Consider the following 6,000-nt stretch of genomic DNA (forward strand, 5'->3'; position numbering starts at 1 on the left):
ATGGATGGATGGAAGGATGGATGAAGGATGGATGGATGGAAGATGGATGGATGGATGGATGGATGGATGGATGGATGGATGATGGACTGATGGAAGGATGGATGGAAGATGGACGGACGGACGGACGGACGGATGGATGGATGGATGATGGAAGATGGATGGATGGATGGATGGATGGATGATGGACTGATGGAAGGATGGATGGAAGATGGACGGACGGATGGATGGATGGATGGATGGATGGGAGGATGATGGATGGATGGATGGATGGATGATGGAAGGATGATGGACAGATGATGGATGGATGGATGGAAGGATGGATGGATGGATGGATGGATGGATGGATGGATGATGGGTGGATGGATGGATGGATGGATGGATGGATGGATGGATGGATGATGGAAGGATGATGGACAGATGATGGATGGATGGATGGAAGGATGGATGGATGGATGGATGGAAGGATGGATGGATGGATGGATGGAAGGATGATGGAAGAATGGATGGAAGGATGGAAGGATGATGGACGGACGGATGGAAGTAGTAGCTGAAAGTAAAAAACCCCACAATCATCAAATTAAAACTCATCACAAAGAAAACGCCGCATCTCATCCCTTTTCCTCGCATGTTTTTCCTCCCCGTCTCGCCGCCGGCGACACGAGAGACGCCCAGTTCGTCCCGAGGATCCCGTTCGGCGTTGCGGCCGCGACGGCGCGGTCGCCCCCGGCAACGGGCCCACAAAGAGGGGCGGAGTTTTCTAGGTGACCCTCCGAGGCTCCGACGGCGGGAAACGAGACGCGGCGGTAACACACTTCCAAATCCCTCTGGAAACAGCTGAGGGCACCCATTCGTATGGAAATGAGACGCGTCAGCCAGCTGACCTCACACACACACACACACACACACACACACACACACACAGACCTCGAGTCCGATTCTACCTGAAATACACACACACACAGATTATTGTTCACCGCGGACAATGTGACGGATATCTGCGAGATGAATTAATGAAATGCTGTGCAACATGATGGAGAGAACCTATCGCTTCTCTCATGCACACAATTCGGGCGTGCGCACACACATACACACACACACACACACACACACACACACACCTGAGGGAGGTCACCTCGATTATTGTTCGTAACTAGCAATACGACAGACATCTGCTGGATAATGAATGAAAGACTTATGAATGCATCTGCACAGAAAACATTTCGTTATCGCAGCTCTGTTTATTTTTCTCACACACACACACACACACACACACACACACACACACACACACACACATATATATGCATGTTATTCCTCACAACTGATAAAATGACAGACATCTGTTGGATAAATCAATTGAAAACCTGAGATAAACACAACCCATCTCATGTTCTTGTCTCTCTCGCACTCACACACACACACACACACACTTGAACGCGCGCGCACACACACACACACACACAAGCACTGTGTGTCAGTCCCGCCGCCTCTCCATTGCTACCCATAATAACTTCCACTCACCATTCAAATGGAAATCATCTCCATCATTCATTTCAATGAACATCTGCTTTGTGTGTGTAAGTGTGTGTATGTGACTGTGTGTGTGTGTGTGTGCGTGTTCAAGCGTGTGTGTGTGTGTGAGTGTGTGAGAGTGTGTCATGTTCCACACTGGATTCTATGATTCACACTCTCTCATTCTGTCTCTCTCACCCCTGATTCTGACCACACACACACACATACACACACACACACACACACACACACACACACACACAGTGTTTAGTTAAACTATATTCTCCTCATGTGGACTCAAACTCGTTAGCAACCCCTTTCCGTCTGCACTTAACCGCCAATTATCTGTCATTAAGTACATCTGCGGAGTCGGACTTTATGGACACACACACACACACACACACACACACACACACACACACACACACACACCTTATTGTAAGTGGGAGTTGCTGTCCACCGGTTGGAAAGTCATTATAATTCAAGTGTGAAGGGGCTGGAGATGCTGAGGAGCATCTGCACCTTCATCTTATTTCCAGATGGCCTTAATTCCGCCATGTTGACATTCAATTTTGTTTGTTTGTTTGTTTATTTGTTTTTCCATCGATAAAATAAAAATATATCATCACGGAGCGACACGGGAGTTGGAGGAAGGTGAGGAAAGGTTGATCATGACACTGCAGCGGTTCGCGCTGAGATGTTAGCTAGAAGCTAATTATCTATCTATATGATTGATATGTGTATGTATTTATAGATGAATCGATACATGGTGACACAAAAACAAACTATATCTACACACACATACACAAACACAAATAAGATGTGTGTGTGTGCATATATACATACATACCAACATACACACACAAACACACACACACACATATATATATATACATATTTATATATGCAGGACTGTGTCAGAATATTTGAATATTACAAAAAGAAAAATGTCATACATTCTGGATTCATCACAAATCAACTGAAATATTGCAAGGCTTTTATTATTTTAATATTGCTGATTATGGCTTATATCTGAAGAAAACACAAAAATCTCAAAATATTAGAATATCATGAAAAAGGAATGTTTGTTTTCTTAATTACATTACAGAAGACAAAAAACTTTATCACAACATTCTCATTTTCTGAGACAGTCCTGTGTATATATATATATATATATATATATAAACATAATGCCTGCATCCACAAACATACACACAAACAAACTATAAAGTTATACTATATATTTATACACACACACACACAGATATATATGTTACATATTTTCATGTTATATATATATGTGTGTCTGTGTAGATATGTATATGTTTTTCTACACACACATGTATATACTTTTTTATAGACACACATATAAACACAGTGCCTTGGTCAAAGAATATACAAACCAAATGCACACACACACACACTTATATGTTATATTTGTGTGTGTGTATATATATATATATGTATATATATATAAATGCAGAAAGAGAGAGCGAGAGAACCATACAGTATGTATAAACTGGTATGTGTATACATGCGCACACACACACACACACACACATATATATATACACACAACATAAAAATATGTTTTTTTTTTATATCTCTCTCTCTCGCTTTCTCTCTCTTGTTCTATATATACATACATATATATATAAACCCCTGTATATAACATATATAGCATTATGACGATTCTTCTTATGAAAATGTGGAATCAATGCCCTTAAAGTCGGTGTTTCCTTCCGTCTCGTCCATCAGAGACTTTGTTTCCACGAGAAGGAAATCACGCCGTCGCCTGCACGTCTCAGGGGAGGAAACGTAGCGACGAGCTTCGCCGGCTTCATTAAAAAAAAACGAATCAGAACATTCGTGTTTGTTTCTTATTTGTTTTTTCACGTGAACTTTAGTGCCGATAAAAGCGCCGGCCGAGAGGCGGGAAGAAGGTGGCAAGCGAATGAGCTTGGAGAAATCTCATGTGATTGAGATTAAGAAGAAGAGACGCAAGACGTTCAACGGGACTATTTTTATCATCAAAAAATGTGGAATCGACACAGATTCCAAAGCTATTTCTTGTTTTTTCTTTAAAAAAAAAAAATTCTCAGGGTCATTTTGGGATAATGATTGACAGTGATTCATTCTTTGTCTCCTGCTATTGATATTAAGCTGAAATAGATGCATAATATAACAGGACTATTTTTATGATAAAAGGAAATATGAAATGGAAATGATAGGTTTCAAAGCAATTTTTTGTTTTTTTTGATTTTTTTTTATAGGAAATTTACTTTTCAGGGGGATTTTTGGACGACGACTCGCAGGTCATTCATTCATTCTTGGATTTAGCTTTTTGCTGTGTTACGAGAGGCGAGTTTCATCCCCGACCGGCCAATCACAGGGCCACAATTCAACCTCGCATTTATGCGTCATATATAAATGCATCCTTTCATTCAGGTGTCATGTACAGGACTGTCTCAGAAAATTAGAATATTGTGATAAAGTTCTTTATCTTCTGTAATGCAATTACAAAAACAAAAAAAATGTCATACATTCTGGATTCACTACAAGTCAACTGAAATATTGCAAGCATTTATTGTTTTAATATCGCTGGTTATTGCTTACATCTTCAGAAAACTCAAAAATTCTATTTCAAAATTTTTGAATATCATGAAAAAGTAATTTTTTGTTGTTTTTTTTTAATTTGCATTACAGAAGATAAAGAACTTTATCATAATATTCTAACTTTCTGAGACAGTCCTGTAGATGCAAAAATTCACCCTTTTATCCTGGCGTCATGTACAAATGTAAAAAAATTCACCCTTTCATTTAGGCGTAATGTATAAATGTAAAAATTCACCCTTTCATTCAGGCATAATATATAAATGCAAAAATTCACCCTTTCATTCAGGCATCATGTATGAATGCAAAAATTCACCCTTTCATTCAGGCATCATGTATAAATGTAAGAATTCACCCTTTCATTCAGGCATAATATACAAATGCAAAAATTCACCCTTTCATTCAGGCATCATGTATAATGTAAGAATTCACCCTTTCATTCAGGCATAATATACAATGCAAAAATTCACCCTTTCATTCAGGCACAATGTATAAATGCAAAAATTCACCCTGTCATTCAGGTGTCATGTATAGATTCAAAAATTCAACATTTAATTCAGGCGTCAAGTAAAGATGCCAACATTCACTCTTTCATTCAGGCATCACGTATAAACGCAACTATTCACCCTTTCATTCATCAGCATTTATAGATGCAAAGATTCACCCTTTGATTCAGCCGTCATTATAGATACAAAAATTCACCCTCTCAATCAGCCGTCATGTTTAGATGCAAAAATTCACCCTTTCATTTGGGTGTCATGTATAAATGCAACCATTCACCTTTCATTCAGGCGTAATATATTTATGTAAAAATTCACCCTTTCATTTAGGCGTTATGTATAAACGCAAAATTCACCCTTTCCTTCAGGTGTCATGCATAGATGCAAAATTTCACCCTTTCATTGAGGCGTAATGAGTAAATGCAAAAATTCACCCTCTCAATCAGCCGTCATGTATAAATGCAAAAATTCACCCTTTCATTCAGGTTTCATGTATAAATGCAAAAATTCACCTTTCATTTAGTTGTGATATATTAATGTAAAAATTCACCCTTTCATCTAGGCTTCATGTATAAATGCAAAAATTCACCCTTTCATTCAGGCGTTGTATTAATGTAAAAATCCACCCTTTCAATACGGCGTCATGTACAGATGCAACCATTCACCTTTTCATTAAAACATCATAGATAGATGCACAAATTCACCCTTTCATTCACGCGTCATGTTTAGATGCAAAAATGTACCCGCTCAATCAAAGGTCATGTATTGATGCAACCGTTCACTTTTTCAATCAGGCATCATGTATGGATGCAAAAATTCACCCTTTTATTCAGGCGTTATGTATAAATGCAAAATGTACCCTTTCCTTCAGGCGTAATATGTAAATGTAAAAATTCACCCTTTCATTTAGGCATAATTTATAAATGCAAAAATATACCTTTCATTCAGGCGTAATATATTAATGTAAAAATTCATTTTCTGTTCACTAATTCTTCACAAGCATTCACCCATTCATTCAGTGATCCTTCGCCTTGCAGCTTTCACCGCATCATTTTTTGGTGATTTTCACAAAAATATATATTTTCCATCTGCTGTTTTACAAAGCATGTCCAAAGAAATCGTCGCCATGGAGACAAAGAATCCCTTTTTTTTTTCTGTCGGACAACAAACGGCATCTTCACTCCGTCCCCCCCAAAAACGGGTTTGCGGTATTTAATAATGTCACAACACCGGGTGTAATAAAGTTCAGCACGGTTTGCGTCCGAGGGTTATTAGATCCACGCGGAACGACGTGTCTGGTAATAAACCGGCGGAAATCCCGCCGTCCCGCAGGAACCCCGAGGCGACCGTCCGGCAGAAACCAACTTTCCGATCG

Source organism: Fistularia commersonii, chromosome 23 (assembly GCF_037954325.1).
Source record: "Fistularia commersonii isolate RoL2024-O1a breed Wild chromosome 23, RoL_Fcom_v1.0, whole genome shotgun sequence".
NCBI lineage: Eukaryota > Metazoa > Chordata > Actinopteri > Syngnathiformes > Fistulariidae > Fistularia > Fistularia commersonii.